This window comes from Heterocephalus glaber, unplaced genomic scaffold (assembly GCF_053883595.1).
Source record: "Heterocephalus glaber isolate CG9 unplaced genomic scaffold, H.glaber_assembly_v1.0 deba00001547, whole genome shotgun sequence".
Classification (NCBI taxonomy): domain Eukaryota; kingdom Metazoa; phylum Chordata; class Mammalia; order Rodentia; family Bathyergidae; genus Heterocephalus; species Heterocephalus glaber.
In genome coordinates, this window is record NW_028258340.1 from 1,624,679 (window position 1) to 1,645,662 (window position 20,984).

The window sequence follows — 20,984 nt, forward strand, 5'->3', positions numbered from 1 at the left end:
AAATTGGTTCAAGTATTTTGCTTTCTCTCCATATTCCCTCCCTTTTATATCCTCTGTGTTCACCGACCTCATTGACTGCTGCCCTGTTTTATTCTCTATTTTTCATATGGGCATAAGATACACCAGACCATTATTTTAGAAACACTCCCTGTGATGGCTGATGGTGATTGTTAACTTGAGTAGATTAACAGACATTTAGCAGGTTAATAAGGCACATTGCTGGGGGCGTCTGTGGGAGTGTCCAGAGATTATTGGTATAAGGACCAGCAAACTGAGGGGGGGGAGACCCACCCTGATGTGGGTGACACCATCCCACAGGCTTGCAGGCCAGGTGGAATGAAAGGAAGAAAGGAAGAAGTTTGTCTGCATTGAAAAGCTCCATTCTGCCAGAGTAGGTGCTGGGGTTTTTTTGGTTTTTGTTTCTGTTTTTTTGCTACTGCCATTGCCTGTGGATCACAGACGCCAGCTCCTTCAGCGTTTCAAGGCAGATCCACACCCAAAACTCTCCAGGGAGTTTCTAGGCCTTCAGTCTTGGGCTGGCACTGCATTTTTTATTCCTCTTATTCTGTGGCTTCCAGCTTCTTGAACTGAGCAGCTACTGGATCATTTCATCATGCAGATGTCCATTGTGCACGTTCCTACATCGGATCCTAGAAGCCTATCTAATAAAACGTCTTGCATAAATATACTATCTATATATCTATACATCTGTATCTATGTTTTTATTTATATACAGTAAATATATTCTGGTCCTTTAGAGAACCCTAACCAATACAATCCTACCAATAAACTAAACTCTCTTGCCCTCTCTCTTTTCATTATTCATCTAACAAAATTCCCTAAACTCTGCTTTTAGCTTTCTCCATGCCTGCAAACAAAATTGCAAAGTTTCCCCACAGGTTCAACATACAAAAATCAATACATGTAATACACCACATAAACAGAAGCAAGGACAAAATCCACATGAAAATCTTAATAGATGAAGAAAAACCATTTGACAAAATCCAGCTTCCATTCATGATTAAAAAAAAATCCTGAAGGCAATAGCTATAAAAGGTCTTTACCTCAATCTGATAAAAGCCATCTATAACAAACCAATAGCCAAGTGGAGAGAAGCTGAAAGCCTTTACTCTAAAATCAGGAACAAGACAAGGATGTTGCTATCACCACTCCTGTTCAATATAGTTAGTTCTCAAAACATGAGCCAGAGCAATTAGTAGTGTAGCAGGATTGGAAGTAACACTCAAAAATCAGTAGGGTTCCTGTACAACAATAACAAACTCAAAGAGAGGGAAATTAGGGAAACAATACCTTTCACAATAGCATCCAGAAAAATGAAATACTGTACTTAGGAATTAACCTAACCAAGAAAAGTGAAAGATTTCTACAATGAAAATTATAATACTCTGAAAAAGGAGATTGAAGAGGATATAAAAAATGGAAAGAAATCTCCTGTTCCTAGATAGGTGCCATATTTCCAAAACTGTTGTACAGATTTAATGTAATCTCGATCCTAAAATTCATGTGGAACCAAAAAAGACCTTGAATAGCAAAAGCAATTCTGGACAACAAGGACAAGGCAGGGGGCATCACAGTCCCAAACTTCAAAGTTTTTTTTTTTTTTCCTTAAATTCTTTTATTGGTACATCTTAGGTATACAATACATTTACATTTCTCATTGGGAACTTGTACCTTTACATGATGTATCTTGGTTCTTATTTTTTCTCCATTCCCTGCCCTCCCTTCACCCCCTCCACCCCTCGCTATTTATAAAGACTTTGTTTCCTTTTTTTTCCATTTCTCATCATTTTTCCTTTCCCTTATTTCTTTCCCCTAACCCTCCCACTTCCCCTACCCCTTTGGATCTTTTCTTCCTATTTTGCATTATCAATTCATTTTAATCCTTGGTACATTTTAAGTATACAATATAATGACATTCATCATTGGAAATTTACACCTTTACATAATCTCTCTTGGTTCTTATTTTTCCGCATTCCCTTGCCCTCTTTTCAACCCCTCAATTCCTCCCTATTTACAAAGACTTTGTTTCCATTTTTTCATTTTCTCATAGTAATTCCATTCCCTTCTTTCCTTTACCCTACCCCTCCAACTTCCCCTTCCCTTTGCCCCTTTTCTGCCTATTTTACATTATCTATTATACCTTTTAGTCCTTATTTACACTTTCAGTTTCTCACACTAGAGAAACTATTTGGTATTTACACGTGTGTCCTATTTATTTCACTTAAGAGTATGGCTTCAATGTGCATCCATTTAGCTATAAATGTCTCTAATTTCTCATTTTTGATGGCTGAGTAGTACTCCATTTTATTTTTTAAAAACACATTTTCTTTATCCAGTCTCCAGTTGATGGGCATTTGGGCTGCTTCCAAGTTTTAGCTATTACAAACTGTGCTGCTATGAACATGGGCGTACATATATCACTATGGTATGATTCTTTTACTTCTTTTGGGAAGATCCCCAGCAGGGGAATATCTGGGTCAAATGGGACTTCCAGTCCTAGTTCTTTGAGGTATCTCCATACTGATTTCCACAGTGGTTGCACCAGTCTACACTCCCACCAGCAGTGGAGCAGGGTTCCTCTTTCCCCACAGCCCCGCCAGCACTTGTTATCGGTTGATTTCATGATAGCAGTCATTCTTTCTGGAGGGAGGTGGAATCTCAGTGTTGTTTTCATTTGCATCTCTCCAATGACGAGTGATGTTGAACATTTTTTCATGTATTTATTTGCCATTTCTACTTCTTTGTGTGAGAGATGTCTGTTCATTTCAGATGCCCATTTTTGGATTGGGTCTCGAAATTTGGGAGGTCTGATCTTTTTAAGTTCATTATACATTCGAGATAGTAGGCCTTTGTCTGAGGAACAGCAGGTGAAGATTTTTTCCCACATTGTGGGTTGTCTCTTCACATTGCTGGTGGTTTCTCTTGCTGTGCAGAAGGTTTTTAATAAGATCCCACTTGTTTATTGTTTGTGCTAGTTCACGGGCAACTGAGGTTTTGTTCATAAAATCTTTTCCTACACCAATGTCTTCAAGAGTTCTACCTAACCTCTGTTCCAGCTGATTCAGTGTTTCTATTTTAATATTTAGATCTTTAATCGATTTTGATTTTAGTTTAATGCACGGTGAAAGATATAGGTCTAGTTTTAATCTTTGGCAAGTTGAAACCCAATTTTTCCAGCACCATTTATTAAAGAGTCTATCTTTCCTCCAGTGAGTATGTTTGGTTCCTTTATCGAAGATGAGATAGCTGAGTGTGTCTGACGTTTTTTCTGCGTTTTCTAATCTGTTCCACTGGTCCTCAGGTCTGTTTCTTTGCTAGTACCATGCTGTTTTTATCACAGTAGCTTTGTAGTATAGTTTCAAGTTGGAGATTGTGATACTCCTGCTATGTCTCTGTTACCTAGAATTGCTTTTGCTATCCTGGGTCTCTTCTTCTTCCAAATCAATTTTTGAATTTTTTTCTCCAGGTCTGTGAAGTATGCTCCTGGGATTTCAATTGAGATTTCATTGAATCTATATAGCAGTTTTGGAAGTATGGCCATTTTCACTATGTTGATCCTTCCTACCCGAGAGCAAGAAATGTCTTTCCATTTTCTGATATCATCTTCAATCTCTCTTTTCAGAGTGCTATAGTTTTCAGGGAAAAGGTTTTAGATTTCTTTTGTGAGGTTGACTCCTAGGTATTTCAGTTTTTTGGATGCTATTGTGAATGGAATTGTTTGCCCTATTTCTGTCTCAGTGAGTCTGTTGTTCGTGTAGAGGAAAGCTATTGATTTTTGTGTGTTGACCTTGTATCCAGCTACTTTACTGAATTTGATTATTAAGTCTAGAAGACTTTTGGTGGCGTTCTTGGGGTTTTCTATATAGAGTAGCATGTCATCTGCAAATGATGACAATTTGACTTCTTCATTTCCTATCTTTTTTCCTTTTATTTCTTTCTCTTGTCTAATTGGCGTGGCTAATGTTTCCAAAAGTATATTGAACAAGAGTGGTGATAGTGGACATCTTTGTCTTGTTCCAGATTTTAGTGTGAAGGATTTCAGTTTTTGACCATTTAGTATGATATTGGCTGTTGGTTTTTCATAGATGGCTTTTATCAGTTTGAGTTAGAGACCATCTATTCCAATTTTTTGTAGGGTTTTTATCATAAATGCATGTTGGATTTTGTCAAATGCTTTTTCTGTGTCTATGGAGATACTCATTTGGTTTTTGTCCTTGGCTCTATTGATATAGTGTATTACATTAATTGATTTTCGTATATTGAACCATCCTTGCATCCCTGGGATGAATCCCACTTGATCACAGTGTATGATCTTCTTGATGATCTTCTGCATTCTGTTTGCCAGTATCTTATTAAGGATTTTTGCATCTATGTTCATTAGTGAGATTGGCCTATAGTTCTCTTTTTCAGTTGGGTTTTCTCTGCTTTGGAGATCAAGGTGATGCTTGCTTCCAGGAATGAATTTGGGAGTATTGCTTCCCTTTCAATTTCATTGAAGAGTTTAAACAGTAGTGGCAGCAGTTCCTCTCTAAATGTCTTGTAGAATTCAGCAGTGAAGCCATCAGGGCCTGGGCTTTTCTTAGTTGATATATTTTTAATTACATTTTCAATTTCATTGGTTGATATTGGGTTGTTCAGAATTTTTAGGTCTTCTTCGTTCAAATTTGGTAATTCATATGTATCTAGGAATCTGTCCATTTCTTCTGTGTTGTCCATCTTATTTGCATATAGGTTCTGGAAGTAGGTATTGATGATCCTCTGGATTTCTGCTGGGTCTGTTGTCATTTCACCCTTTTCATTCCTAATTGCATGGATTTGGGCCTTTTCTTTCCTTTTTCTGACAAGGTTGGCTAAAGGTTTGTCAAGTTTGTTTATTCTTCCGAAGAACCAACTCTTGGCTTCATTGATTTTTTTTGTATTGTTCTCTTAGTCTCCATTGCATTGATATCTCCTCTGATCTTTATAATTTCCTCCCTTGTGTGAGCTTTGGGGTTGTCCTGCTCTTCTTTTTCTAGAAGCTTGAGGTTCAGCATCAGGTTGTTTAATTGGGCTCGTTCTGTTTTCCTAATATGCGTATTCACTGCTATGAATTTCCCTCGTAAGACTGCTTTCATTGTGTCCCATAGATTCCGATATGTTGTATTGTCATTGTCATTTAATTGAAGGAACTGTCTGATTTCTTCTTTAATTTCCTCTGTGACCCATTGGTTATTCAGAAGTGTGTTGTTCAATTTCCACGTGTTTATGAAATTTTTTGAGTTTCTTTTGCTATGGATCTCCAATTTCATCGCACTATGGTCTGATAATATACAGGGGATAACTTCAATTCCTTTGCACTTACTTAAACATGTTCTGTGTGTGAGTATGTGGTCTGTTTTGAGGAATGACCCATGTGCAGCTGAGGAGAATGTGTATTCTGATTTTGTGGGTTGGAAGACTCTGTAAACATCTGTTAAGTTCATTTGTTCAAGAGTTTGATTGAGTTCTAGTATTTCATTAGTTATTTTTTTGTCTAGTTGATCTATCTATTTGTGATAGTGGGGTATTGAGGTCCCCCACTACAATTGTATTAGTGCATATATGCCTTTTCATGCCTGTTAGTATTTGTTTTATATAGTTGGGTGCAGTAGTGTTTGGTGGATAGATATTTATGACTGTCATCTCTTCCTGTTGGATTGTTCCCTTTACAAGGATGTAGTATTCTTCTTTGTCTCTCTTAATCAGTGTTGGTTTAAAATCTACTTGATCTGCAAAGAGGATAGCTACTCCTGCTTTTTTTTTGGCTTCCTGTCACATGAAGTATTGTTTTCCACCCTTTAACTTTCAGTCTATGAGTTTCATTTTGAATTAAGTGTGTTTCTTGTATACAGCATATTGTTGGACTTTGCTTCTTGACCCATTCTGGCAGTCTATTTCTTTTGATTGGTGAATAGAGACCATTAACATTGGTCGCATGGAACACGCCAAATCAGCCTGCTGCAGACAGGCAGGTCTGCGCAGGCCCTACCGAGGTCCCAAGTCCCATGGAACATGCTGAATCAGCTCACGCCCCAGCAACAATCCACTGGACCCCACCCCCCAGCCCCGCTCCTCTGTACAGCCACCTGGTTCCACACTACAAAGACGCAGAGGACCCCGGACCACCAGACCAGGGTACTGAGTCCCGCTGCTCCCGGCCCAGACTTAGGGGCTTCTGAGCCGCCATCCCATTGCTCCTGGTCCAGAGGAAGGGGCTTCCTGGCCACCATCCCTCCCGCTGCTCCCAGCCCACAGGAAAGGGCTTTTGGGCCACCATCCCTACCAGTGCTCCTGGCCCCTGTCTCACCTCTCCCAGCTCAGAGGAGGTAATCCATGCAGGCACCAGCAGCCCGCCCCCCCCCCAGTCAAAATGAGAAAATATGTAAATAAGTCTCAAAACCAGACTTCCAGATCACCTACAGCAACCCCAAAGGGAAATGAGATGGAACACTCTGATACTCAACCACCTGGACCCACTGAACTGGCAACAAAAGGGGATCTGGAAAAAATGAAATCAGAAATAATTTCTCAGATAACAGGAGAAATTCTGCCCCTAGTGCAAGACATGATTAACAAATCTAGAGAGGAGCTCAGGAACATGATGGAGACCATTAACCTTGATGTTTATAACTGATACGTATTGACTTATCATTGTCATGACTTTTTGTGTTTGTTGAATTCTCCCCCTTTACATTTAATTTCTTGTCTAGCTCAATGGGTTCATTCTGTTGTGCATCCTGGGGTTGTGACCCTCATAGTCTGTTCTAGGATATTGCCTAAAAGTTTTTGGAGTGCTGGTTTGGTATTCATGAAGTTCCTAAGGTGCCCTTTATCATGAAAGTATCTTATTTCTCCATCAATTTTGAAAGATAGTTTTGCAAGGTACATCAATCTGGGTTGGAGGCTGTTTTCCTTTAGGGCTTGGAATATGTCGCTCCAAGCTCTTCTTGCCTTGATGGTTTGTGTTGAGAAGTCTGCTGTGATTCTGATGGGCTTTCCTTTGTATGTGATTTGTTTCTTTTCTCTAACTGCTTGTATAACTTTGTTCTTCTGTTGGGTTTCTAGAATCTTAACTATTATATGCCTATGTGTAGATTTTTTTTGATCAAGGCTAGTTGGAGTCCTATATGCCTCACTTATCTGTATGTCAAGCTGTTTTCCCCTGCTTGGGATGTTTTCTGCCATCACTTCTGTGAAGAGGTTTTTTTATGTCATCTGTACTCTCTCCTGTTTCTTTGTTGACTCCAATCAGTCTTATGTTATTCTTCTTTGCATCATCTAGCAGCTGCTGGATTGATTTCTCGTGGTTCCTTACAATTTTGTAGCAATTTTTCTTTTCCTGGTCACTAGTTGTAATCTTATCTATCTTCTATATCTGAAATTCTGTCTTCACATTGGCTCATTCTGCTGTGTAGACTTTCAATGGAGTTTTTGATCTCCTGGAAATCTGTTTGTATCTGTTTTATGGATTCCATTTGTTTCCTATGTTGGGATTCCATCATGTTCCTCAGCTCCTCTCTAGATTTATTAATCATGTCTTGCACTATGAGCACAATCTCTGCTGTTATCTGAGAAATTATTTCTGATTTCATTTTTTCCAGATCCTCTTTTGTTGCCAGTTCAGGGAGTCCAGGTGGTTGAGTATCAGAGTGTTCCATCTCATTTCCCTTAGGGGTTACTGTAGGTGATCTGGAAGCCTGATTTTGAGACTTGTTTACGAGCCTTCTTATTTCAAATGGAGGCCCTGCGCAGCTCACATCCTCTGGGCTGGGAGTGGTGGAACAGTAGCCTGGAAGACCCTACATCTGGGCTGGGAGTGGTGGAATGGTGGCCCGGAAGCCCCCACCTCTGGCCTTGGAGTGGTGGAACAGCGGCCTGAAAGCCCCTTCCTCTGGGCTTGGGAGCAGTGTAATAGCGGCCCAGAAGCGCCTTCCTCTCTCTCTCTCTCTTTTTTTTCAGTTAAAAAAAATTTGAATTTTATTGGTATATTCTAGATATACACAGTGATAACATTCACTATAGGAAATTTGTACCTGCACATGATATATCTTTCTTCTTTTTTGCCCATTCCCTTCCCTTTACCCTGTTCCCCTCCAAAAGCTTTGTTTCCATTTTTTCCTTCTATTCTCTTTTTTCTTGTCCCTTCCTTCCTTTACTCATCTCTCTCCCTTGCTCCTCTTCTTTTTTTTCCCCAGGGTACCAGGGATCAAACTCAGGACCTTGTGCTTGTGAGGCAGGTGCAGTGCCACTGAGCTAAATCCCTCGCCCTTGTTCCCCTTCTCATTTGAACAATTTCCTCCTATTTCCCCATGTCTATTGTACATTTTGGTCCTTATTTACACTTTCAGTTTCTCACATCAGAGAAATAATGCGATACTTAAACATGTGTGTCTGATTTATTTCACTTAAGAGTATGGTCTAACGGTGCATTCATTTACCTAGAAATGTCTCAAGCTTATCCTTTTTTATGACAGTGGATATTCCATTGTATAAAAACCCATATCTTATTTATCCATTCATCAGTTGATGGGCATTTGAGTTGTTTCCAAGATTTAGCTATTACAAACTGTGTGGCTATACACATGGCTGTGCATATATCGCTGTTGTATGATGCTTTTATTTCTTTTAGGAACATACCCAGAAGGGGAATAGCTGGGTCAAATGGGACCTCTAATCCTAATTTTTTGAAGAATCTCCATACTGATTTCCACAGTGGTTGTACCAGTCTACACTCCCAACAGTGAAGTGTTCCTTTCCCCCAACAGCCCCGTCAACATTTGTTATTGGTTGATATCTTGATAATAGCCATTCTTTCTGGAGTGAGATGGAATCTCAGCATTGTTTTCATTTGCATGTTTTGAATGACCAGTGATGTTGAACATTTTTTCATGTATTTATTTGCTGTTTATACCCGCGAGCCACATTATACCTCCTATTCTGTATCTTGACTGCGATGTAGTTACATGACTTGGTGAACTCCTCAAAACTCAGGATTGTACACAAAAAAGAATTTAATTGCAGGTAAATTTAAGAGTAAAATTCTAAAAGCCTAGATAGTCCTACCTGATTTTCATCTGATCATATTGTCTCAAGCTCTTGAGCTCAAATGAATGAAGAAGTGGACATAGGGTTTGTTTATGTCCCATGTCTAAGCTCTATGGGTTCAGTCCTGGTAGAGGTTGAGTTCCCTGGGAAGCCAACACTGAGATGGAGATTAGCACACAGAAGATTTATTAGAGAGGGCCCTTGAGATAAACACTTGTTGGGAAGGAAAAGGAAAGGAAGGGAAAGAAACTGGGACTCAAAATTGGGCAGAGGGAAAAGCCAGGTTGCAGTTCAAGTCCAAGATCTCTTATGGTCTATCATATGATGATCTTTGAAGATGAGATGGCTTTTTGGAGTTGTCCCAAATCAAAGAAACAGACCAGGCCCCATGTCATTTAGCTATTAGATGCAGGCTGACTATTAGAAGGATGCAGCTTTGGGTGAGGCAGCTCTCTTCAGCCAAGGCAGGCCCTGAAGTTGCTGACAGCTGAGGGCACCACTCCCAGCACCTCGGCAACATTTTCTTTATTCCTGAAAGGGAATTTGGATAGCATCCATCATGCTCCCTGACCTCTTAAAAGGAATAAATGTCCCAACCTTCTCTGCTACCTCCTGCAGGGCAGAAATGGTGATTTTCTGTTGAAATCTAATGACAGCACAGTTACTGGATCCCTTTGGAATTTCTAATAGAAATATAAATCAACAAAGATATTTTCTGGGCAAAGAGTCACTTCTTACAGGAATTTTTCCAATTTTATACATTTTTCTTCCTTAGTATAATATGTGTAAATTATCTGTGAAAAGAACAGCATAAATTGTGATGGAATTCACTTTGTAAAGTATGCTAAGTATAACCTTTTTCTCTGCAGAAATAAAAATATTAGTTAAGGGATATAGGTCAAGGTAGCTTTCTTTCTCTTTCTCTTCTTCCTTCTTCCTCCTCCTCCTCCTTCTTCTTCCCCTTCCCCTTCCTCCTCCTCCTCTTCCTCTTTCTCTTCCTCTTCTTCTTCCTCCTTCTTCCTTCCTCTTCCTTCCTCTTCTTCCTCTTCTCCTTCTCCTCCTTCTCCTCCTTCTCCTTCTTCTCCTTCTCCTTCTCCTTCTTCTTCCTTCCTGCTCCTCCTCCTTCTCCTTTGGGTACTGGAGATTGAACCCAGGGACTTTGAGCTACATGCCCTGCCCTTTTTCATTTGTTCATTTATAGACAAGTTCTTATTAACTCACTAAGTTTCCCAGGTTGGCTCACAGTTGCAATCCTCCTGCCCAGCCTCCCGGTGTGCTTAGATTACAGGTGTGTGCCACCATGCTCGGCTAGAATATCTTTCATAATACTTTCACTTCTTTACATTCATAACATATTGGCTTTCTCATATGGTGAGGACTATACAGATTTCCAAGCTCTAGCCAAAATGGGGTAAAGATTATTCTAAAACAACTGTTCATATATGTGTATACCACAAATACAGAGGTTGTATGATGAAAGGAAGAGTCACTCACTATGTTTTTCCCTTAAACGCTACTCCATTTCCTGTGCTTCCTAACTCTTAGGCCACTCCTTCTGTTATGGCTTGTTTTTTTTGGTATATCCTTTTATTGGTACATTTTAGGTGTACAATATAATGACATTCATCATTGGAGATATGCACCTTTACATAATCTCTTGGTTCTTATTTTTATCCCCTTCCCCTGCCCTCCCTATTTACAAAGACTTTGTTTCCGTTTTTTCATTTTCTCATATTAATTCCATTCCCTTCTTTGCTTTCCCCTACCCATCCCACTTCCCCCTCCCATTTGCCCCTTTTCTTCCTATTTCACATTATCTATTATAACTTTTAGTCCTTATTTACACTTTCAGTTACACCAAAGAAACTATTCGGTATTTACACGTGTGTCCTATTTATTTCACTTAAGATTATCGCCTCAATGTGCATCCATTTAGCAATAAATGTCTCTAATTTCTCATTTTTGATGGGTGAGTAGTACTCCATTTTATTAAAAAACCACATTTTCTTGATCCAGTCTCCAGTTGATGGGCATTTGGGCTGTTTCCAAGTTGTAGCTATTACAAACTGTGCTGCTATGAACATGGGTGCACATATATCACTGTGGTGTGGTTCTTTTAATTCTTTGGGGAAGATACCCAGCAGTGGAATAGTGGGGTCAAATGGGACTTCCAGTCCTAGTTCTTTGAGGTATCTCCATATTGATTTCCACAGTGGTTGCACCAGTCTACACTCCCACCAGCAGTGGAGCAGGGTTCCTCTTTCCCCACAGCCCCACCAGCATTCGTTATTGGTTGATTTTATGATAACAGCCATTCTTTCTGGAGTGAGGTAGAATCTCAGTGTTGTTTTCATTTGCATCTCTCGAATGACCAGTGATGTTGAACATTTTTTCATATGTTTACTTGCCATTTCTACTTCTTTGTGTGAGAGATGTCTGTTCATTTCAGATGCCCATTTTTGGATTGGGTCTTTAAATTTGGGAGGTCTGATTTTTTTAAGTTCTTTATAGATTCGAGATAGTAGACCTTTGTCTGAGGAACCACTGGTGAAAATTTTTTCCCACATTGTGGGTTGTCTCTTCACACTGCTGGTGGTTTCTCTTGCAGTGCAGAAGCTTTTTAGTGAAAAGAGATCCCGTTTGTTGATTGTTTGTGCTACTTCACGGGCAACTATGGTTTTGTTCATAAAGTCTTTTCCTACCCCAATGTCTTGAAGAGTTCCACCTTACCTCTGTTCTAGCCGGTTCAGCTTTTCTGTTTTTATATTTAGATCCTTAATCCATTTTGATTTTAGTTTAGTGCATGGTAAAAGATATAGGTCTAGTTTTAGTCTTCAGCAGTTGAAACCCAATTTGTCCACCAGCATTTATTAAAGAGGCTATCTTTCCTCCAGTGAGGGTGTTTGGCTCTTTTGTCAAAGATGAGGTGGCCCAGAGTGCCTGGGGTTGTTTCTGCATCTTCTAATCTGTTCCACTGGTCTTCAGGTCTGTTTCTTTGCCAGGACCATGCTGTTTTTATCACAGTAGCTTTGTAGTATAGTTTCAAGTTGGAGATTGTGATAAACCCTGCCATGTCTCTGTTACCTAGAATTGCTTTTGCTATTCTGGGTATCTTCTTGTTCCAAATGAATTTTTGGATTGTTTTCTCAAGGTCCATGAAGTATGCTTCTTGGATTTCAGTTGGGATTGCATTGAATCTATATATCAATTTTGGAAGTATGGCCATTTTCACTATGTTGATCCTTCCTACCCAACAGCAAGGGATATCTTTCCATTTTCTGATATCCCCTTCAATCTCTTTTTTCAAAGTGCTATAGTTTTCAGAGAAGAGGTCTTTGATTTCTTTTGTTAGGTTGATTCCTAGGTATTTCAGTTTTTTGGATGCTATTTTGAAAGGAATTGTTTGCCCTATTTCTGTCTCAGTGAGTCTGTTGTTCGTATAGAGGAAAGCTATTGATTTTTGTGTGTTGACCTTGTATCCAGCTACTTTACTGAATTTGGTTATTAAGTCTAGAAGACTTTTGGTGGAGTTCTTGGGGTCTTTGATATAGAGTATCATGTCATCTGCAAATAATGACAATTTGATGTCTTCATTTCCTATCTTTTTTCTTTTTATTTCTTTCTCTTGTCTAATTGGCATGGCTAATGTCTCCAAAACTGTATTGAACAGGAGTGGTGATATTGGACATCCTTGTCTTGTTCCTGATTTTAGTGTGGACTTCAATTTTTGACCATTTAGTATGATATTGGCTGTTGGTTTTTCATAGATGGCTTTTATCAGATTAAGGTAGAGACTGTCTATTCCAGTTTTTTTGTAGGGTTTTTATCATAAATGCGTGTTGGATTTTGTCAAATGCTTTTTCTGCATTTATTGAGATGATCATATGGTTTTTGTCCCTGGCTCTATTGATATAGTGTATTACATTGATTGATTTGTGTATGTTGAACCATCCCTGCATCCCTGGGATGAATCACACTTGGTCAGGGTGTATGATCTGCTTGATGATCTTTTGCATTCTTTTTGCCAGGATTTTATTAAGGATTTTTGCATCTATATTCATTAGTGAGATTGGCCTATAATTCTCTTTTTCAGTTGGGTCTTTCTCTGCTTTGGGGATCAAGGTGATGCTTGCTTCCAGGAATGAATTTGGGAGTATTGCTTCCCTTTCAATTTCATTGAAGAGTTTAAACAGTAGTGGCAGCAGTTCCTCTCTAAATGTCTTGTAGAATTCAGCAGTGAAGCCATAAGGACCTGGCTTTTCTTGGTTGGTAAGTTTTTAATTACGTTTTCAATTTCATTGGTTGATATTGGGTTTAGAATTTTTAGGTCTTCTTCATTCAGCTTTGATAATTCATACATGTCTAGGAATCTGTCCATTTCTTCTGCATTTTCCATCTTATTGGCGTATAGGTTCTTGAAGTAGGTATTGATGATCCTCTGGATTTCTGCTGGGTCTTTTGTAATTTCACCCTTTTCATTCCTAATTGCATGGATTTGGGCTTTTTCTTTCCTTTTTCTGATAAGGTTGGCTAAGGGTTTGTCAAGTTTGTTTATTCTTCCAAAGAACCAACTCTTGGCTTCATTGATTTTTTTGTATTGTTCTCTTAGTCTCCATTGAATTGATTTCTCCTCTGATCTTTATAATTTCCTCCCTTGTATGAGATTTGGGTTTGTCCTGCTCTTCTCTTTCTAGAAGCTTAAGGTTCAGCATCAGGTTGTGTAATTGGGCTCGCTCTGTTTTCCTAATGTGAGTATTCACTGCTATGAATTTCCCTCGTAAGAGTGGTTTCATCTTGTCCCATAGATTCTGATATGTTGCATTGTCATTGTCATTTAATTGAAGGAACTGTCTGATTTCCTCTTTAATTTCCTCTGTTACCCATTGGTTATTCAGAAGTGAATTGTTCAATTTCCATGTGTTTATGAAGTTTCTGCAGTTTCTTTTCGTATTGGTCTCCAATTTCATCACACTACCATCTGATAATATACAAGGGTAACTTCAATTCCTTTGCACTTACCTAAATATGTTCTATGAGTGAGTATGTGGTCTATTTTGGAGAATGACCCATGTGCAGCCGAGAAGAATGTGTATTCTGATTTTGTGGGGTGGAACACTCTGTAAACATCTGTTAAGTTCATTTCTTCAAGAGTTTGAGTTCAAGTATTTCATTACTTATTTTTAGTCTAGTTGATCTATCTATTTGTGACAGTGGGGTGTTGAGGTCCCCCACTACAATTGTATTAGTGCATATATGACTCTTCATGTCCGTTAGTATTTGTTTTATATAGTTGGGTGCACTATTGTTTGGTGCATAGATATTTATGATTGTCATCTCTTCCTCTTGGATTGTTCCCTGTACAAGGTTATAGTGTCCTTCTTTTTCTCTCTTAATGAGTGTGGGTTTGAAATCCACTTGGTCTGCAAAGACGATAGCTACTCCTGCTTTTTTTCGGGTTCCCATCACTTGGAATATTGTTTTCCACTCTTTAACTTTCAATCTATGAGTTTCTTTTTGAATTAAATGTGTATTTTGTATGCAGCATATTGTTGGATTTTGCTTCTTGATCCATTCTGCCAGTCTATTTCTTTTGATTGGTGAGTTGAGACCATTGACATTGATGGTTATAACTGATACGTATTGAGTTATCATTGTGATGACTTTTTCTTTTGGTTTGATTCTCCTTTGCTTTTAATTTCTTGTCGTGCCCGGTGGATTCATTCTGCTGGGCTTACTGTGATTGTGATCCTCATTGTCTTTTCCTAGGATTTTATCTAAAATTTTTTGGAGTGCTGATTTGGTATTCAGGAAGTTCCTAAGGTGCCCTTTGTCATGAAAGTATTTTATTTCACCATCAATTTTGAAAGATAGCTTTGCTGGGTACATCTATCTGGGTTGGAGCTTCTTTCCTTTAGGGCCTGAAACACATCACTCCAAGCTCTTCTTGCCTTGAGGGTTTGCATTGAGAGGTCTGCTGTGATTCTGATGGGTTTTCCTTTATATGTGATTTGTTTCTTTTCTCTAACTGCTTGTAGAATTTTTTCCTTCTGTTGGGTTTCTGGAATTTTAACAATTATATGCCTATGTGTAGATTTTTTTTTGATCAAGGCTAATTGGAGTCGTATATGCCTCGCTTGTCTGTATGTCAAATTCTTTTCCCCTGCTTGGGAAGTTTTCTGCCATCACTTCTGCGAACAGTTTTTTTTTATGTCATCTGCACTCTCTCCTGTTTCTTCATTGACTCTAATCAGTCTTATATTATTCTTCTTTGCATCATCTAGCAGCTGCTGGATTGATTTCTCGTGGTCTCTTACAATTTTAAAGCAATTTTTCTTTTCCTGGTCACTAATTGCAATCTTATCTTCTATATCTAAAATTCTGTCTTCATATTGGCTCATTCTGCTGCATTTAAAGAATTTTTTCTTTTCCTGGTCACTAATTGCAATCTTATCTTCTATATCTAAAATTCTGTCTTCATATTGGCTCATTCTGCTGCATAGACTTTCAATGCAGTTTTTAATCCCCTGGAAATCTGTTTGCATCTGTTTTATGGAGTCCATTTGCTTCCTATGTTGGGATTCCATCATGTTCCTTAGATCCTCTATTTTTTTTTTATCTGTGTCCTCTCTAGATTAATCATGTCTTGCACTATGGGCACAATCTTTGCTGTTATGTGAGAAATTATTTCTGATTTCATTTTTTCCAGATCCTCTTTCATTGCTAGTTCAGGGAGTCCAGGTGTTTGAGTATCAGAGTGTTCCATCTCATTTCCTTTTGGTGTTACTGTAGGTGGTCTGGATGTTTGGTTCTGATGCTTGTTTACGTGTCTTTTCATTTCGACAGTGTGTGTGTGTGTGTGTGTGTGTGTGTGTGTCTGTGTCTGTGTGCACGTGTGTTCCTGGCACCTGCAGGGCTCACCTCCTCTGTGCTAGGAGCTGTGTCACACCTACCCCGAAGCCTCCTCCAGGCTGGGAGCCATGGCACACCTACCTGGAAGCCTCCTCCTGGCTGGGAGCTGTGGCACGTTGACCTGGAAGTCTCCTCTGGGTTGGGAGCCGTGGCATGCTGACCCAGAGGCCTCCTCTGTGCTGGGAGCTGTGGCATGCCAACCCAGAGCCCTCCTCTGTGCTGGGAGCCATGGCTCGTCAACCTGGAGGCCTCTTCTGTGCTGGGAGCTATTGCACAGCTACCCGGAAGTGTCCTCCTGGCTGGCAGCTGTGGCACACTGACCTGGAAGTCTCCTCTGGGCTAGGAGCCGTGGCACGCCAACCTGGAGGCCTCTTCTGTCCTTGGAGCTGTCATGGCTTGTGTTTTGATGTCCCCCCCAAAGCCTCAGGCAGTCATAGGTGGGGATTTTTCTGAGATGGGTGAATCTAGAGTGTGTAATGCTGGAATTAAGGGCGTGTGATTACTAAACCACTACAGGTGAGTGCTTGGTTTGGCACCGCCCTAATCCCCATAGTCTGAATAAGATAAAAGGAGCAGAAAGACACTGTTAAAGTCCCTTGTTGGTCCCAGCCAGGAAATGTCGAGGCACTGCGTTGGCCCTAACTCAAGTCTTGCCTCCTCTCAGGAGTGCAGAGCGCCACAGCCTGGGCCCAGGCCCCAGCCGCATGTGGGACAAGGTCTTTAGAGATACTGGCAGATAATTTGGGGGGCTTCACATTCAGTGGTCTTTATAAAGCAGAATTCCTCATGTCTGTAACATGTTGGCTGAGGCTCTGCAGCTCACCCCCACTCTCAGTGTGGTCAGTCTCCATTAGTTGGCCCCCGTGATTTCCACTCTGCTGTGTTGGAAGTCATGAGCATTGCAATCCCTCTGGAAGTCACCACACCAGATACATCTTACTCAGATATGACTGCTGGATCAGAAAAGGAAGTGAAAGCCCCCTACCTTTCAAAATGAAGTGGCACAAAACACCAGGGTGTGAAAATCCAGCAAAAGAGACCCAAAGGGCCTAGGGGGCAGCACATGCCCAGAAGCCAGGTCTATTCCAGGCAGTACCAGGGCTTAGGGTCTGGGCTGGAGAAATCCTGGTGTTTTGAATGTGTTCAGGTTCAGTTTAGACTCTTGATCCCATGGCCACTTCTGGAGTGAGCCCTGAATCTGTGGAGGCTATTCCAGCAGTTAATAAGAAGAGCGTGTATTCCACTTATAATTATGGAACCACTCTGAGGCATGGGTGTCGAGGACTGCCTTATGCTACTACGATCATCCCTCGTTCTGACCTGCATGTCCTGCCATCATCCATAGAGGAATGCTGTAGACAGCATGAACTCTGAAGGAGAGACTGTTCCTATCTGATGTCCTTGTGATCTTTCTCAGGATGGCTTCTTTCTCAACTGTGACAAGTGCAGATGATTCCTTAGTGCTCCTTGGCTTGAATTATCTGCAATAGGGGAATGAGCAGGGGAAAGATTATTAGACTTCAACGGTGGAAGCAGGACAACTTATCAGATGGGGATAGCAGTGCAACAGAAAACTGGGATGAAGCACTTTCTTCTTCCACTGTGTTGTATACAGCAGCACAGCACACACCTACAAGCATCACCTTAACTTAGAAGAACCAAGCCCAAAAAGCGAAAAAAGACTCCAGAAAAGGGTTGTACAGCACCAAAGATGAAAAGATCAAGAATTCTCCCTCCAAAGCACAGAATTTAGATGAGAATACAACTGAGGGCTGGGAAAATTGGATAAGACTATGGACTGATCAGTATGAAGAAGCTTTCACTAATCAGTACAGTGCAGATGTACAAAATTCCCTTGAATAACATCTACATTCTAGCAAAGAATTTGTGGGAAAGCCTGCTATTTTAGACACTATTAATAAGACTGAATTGGCCTGTAATAATACAGTTATTGGTTCACAAATGCAGCTACAGCTGGGAAGAGTCACTGGAATTCAAAAGCACTGAAAAATCTTGAGGGCTGCAAGAGATCTGGCTTTGGACATTCTTATCATAGAGTATCGTGGGAAAGTCATGTTGTGACAGCAATTTGAGGTCAATGGACTTTTCTTCAAAAACCCATATTCCTTTGTGCTCTTCTACTCAAAATTCAATGGTGTAGAGATGTGTGTGGATGCGTGTACTTTCGGTAATGATGCTCGGTTCATTAGAAGATCATGTACACCAAATGCAGAGGTGCAACACATGATTGCAGATGGGATGATTCACCTATGTATCTATGTTGTGTCTGCCATCACCAAGGATGCTGAGGTTACCATTACATTACAGTAACTGTAATTATAAAGTGGATTGTGCATGTCACAAGGGAAACTGGAATTACCCTAAAAAGAAAAGAAATCCCAGTGCTGCAGAACTTCCACTCCCACCTCCTCCAAGCCTACCCACCACTGAGGCAGAGACTAGATGTATAAAAGCACGGCAGAAAGAGCTACAGATGGAGCAGCAGAATGAGATTATAGAAGAGAATAATGACCAACAACCACAAGAAGTTCCAGAAAAAGTAAATGTATACAGTGATCATGAAGAAGTAGAAAATCCAGAAGAAAAACCAGAAGAAGAGAAAGAAGAGGTTACAGAGGACCTGGAGAACCCAGCTCATAGCAGGAGGACCCGGGAGGACAAGAAAGTTGAGGCCATCATTCATGCTTTTGAAAACTTAGAGAAAAGAAAGGAAAGGTGGGATCAGCCCTTAGAACAGAGCAGCCCTGACATAGAAATTACTACTACCATCTCAGAAACTCCTGTTGGAGAAGAAACAAAAACTGGATCCCCTGAGTCTGAAGTTAGCAACACTGCTTCAAACATTTCCATTCCAAGTACCCCACAGAATATTGGTGTGAACACTTGGAGGTCTTCCCAAGCAGGGGATATTGCTGCAGAAAAACCAGTCCCCATAGCATCTCCAGCAAAGCCTTCTAGGCCCCAACTGAAGAGTCAAAATTGTATAACATGTATGTAAATGTCTCTCCATTTGGGCTGGGGTTTGAATTCTCCCCTTGGCTGTTAACCAAGGGGCAAGGCCAGTGGGCAGGTGGCCCTCACCCTGCCTGGCACGTGCAGGGACCCCAGCCACTCTGCGTGGGCAGGGTGCTGTCAAGACCAGACCTCGGGGTGGGGCAGGGGGGGAGATGGGGGGAACTCTTGGAAGGGAAGAAGTATCACTTCTTTCTCAAGTGGAGTGTTTACACCTTGCTGTAACATTTGAACTCTCACAAGAGATGTAATAATTTTGATAATAAAATTCTTAACCATAAAAAATAAAGTCCCTTTGTTGCTTTTGCTACTGTGTGGATGCCATGAACTGTTTCTCCTCTGCAGCATCCCTCTGCCATGTGCCACTGCCTTTGAGCCTGCTAACTATGAACTGAAACCTCTACAAACTGTGAGCTAAATAAACCTTTTCGCCATTAATTATGGGTGTCAGGTATTTTGTCTCAGTAATGAGAGAAAAGTAACCAACACCCCTTCTTAATCTCCTTCATAGTCCCCACATCACCCAAAACATTGGAAATCCCATGGTTCCATCCTTGGACTCCTCTTCTTGTTGTGCTAAACCACTTGAGACTTTTGATTTCCATGGCTTCTCCCAATGTTTACACTATTCAGTTTCAAATATCATTTCCAAATTCCTCTCCCAAACTCCAGTTGGTCTTATAATTCTAATTCTAAACATCTTCACCTAGAAGCACCCAGGAACCTCAATTCATACTTTTCCTAAGCCAAATCCTCTAAAAATCTGCTATTACTCTTGGATTTTTGATAACATTTTGACATTTGATAACATTGAGTAATGTTATCATTACATAGCAAGATGCCCCAATTAGAAATTTCAGAGTAATTTTTGTGCATTCCTCTCCCCTTTTCAGGTACCACAACCAATCAGTCACCCTAGCTCATAAAGTCTATCGTGAATGTTTTTTAAATATGCCTCCACCATTACCTGTTGCTCTTCTAAGACACCGCTATTCATCATTCCACACTGCTTTTTCCTCATTAGCTTTGTGTGGTTGATATTTCTTAATTGGTCTCTCTGCTTCTATCATCTATCACCTCCACACCCTTATAAATGACTCTCAGCCCAAAATGATCAAGACAGTACACCTAAGCAATCTTATAATGGTTTTTACAGCTCTGTTCTTACTCCTAAGCATACCTTTTAAAGGTTTTCACAGTCTGTACTTCTACAGTGTTACTTCCTACAACTTCTTTCCTCTTCCTTCTCTTCTTCCTTCATCCTCCATTTTGGCTTTGTCAGCACACAGTGTGTTTAATACTGTGTGTTTTGATCAGACTTTTTTGCTTGCATAAAAAATGGTGACTATCTTGATGCTCCTAAATCTGAGCTTAAGTTGTTCACTCTGCCTGAAATGACTTTTGTTCATATCTCAATCTGTGATTTCTCATTCAGATTTCAAGTTCACATATGAAGTTCATTTAACAGAATTAATAATTCATATTCTGGCTGGGGATTTAGCTCAGTGGTTTCACCGCCTGCTGTACAAGCGATCCCCGGTACCAAAAAAAAAATCATATTCTGTATTCTCATGGAACTTTGTACATTACACCTTGTGCATTAAAACACCTCTTAATACTATTATGAGTTTGTTTCCTTTGCTGGAAACACTGTGAGCTCCATAATAACAACCAAAATATAATAGATGTTCAATTGATGTTTGGTTTGAACTAGTGAATTTAATACCCTTCCTGTAGTTAACATATTAAGCTGGGATTATGAATTACATATATCTAAGAATAAATTTTAATTATATGCTATACTTTAGATTAGAAAATAGAGAAGAAAACATTAATGCATTGAGCTTAAAGGAAAGGAGACATACAGTAGTCCCTCTTATTTTGGAGGGATATGTTCCAAGATCACTGGGGATGCCTAAAATCTGGATACTACCAAAACCTATATACACTATGCTTTT

General features: G+C 40.1%; 1 pseudogene; it reads left to right on the top strand.

The window, feature by feature from the left end:
• Positions 1-16,844: 16,844 nt before the first annotated feature.
• LOC101726529 (histone-lysine N-methyltransferase SETD5-like) lies at positions 16,845-19,012 on the top strand (annotated as a pseudogene).
• Positions 19,013-20,984: the final 1,972 nt, after the last annotated feature.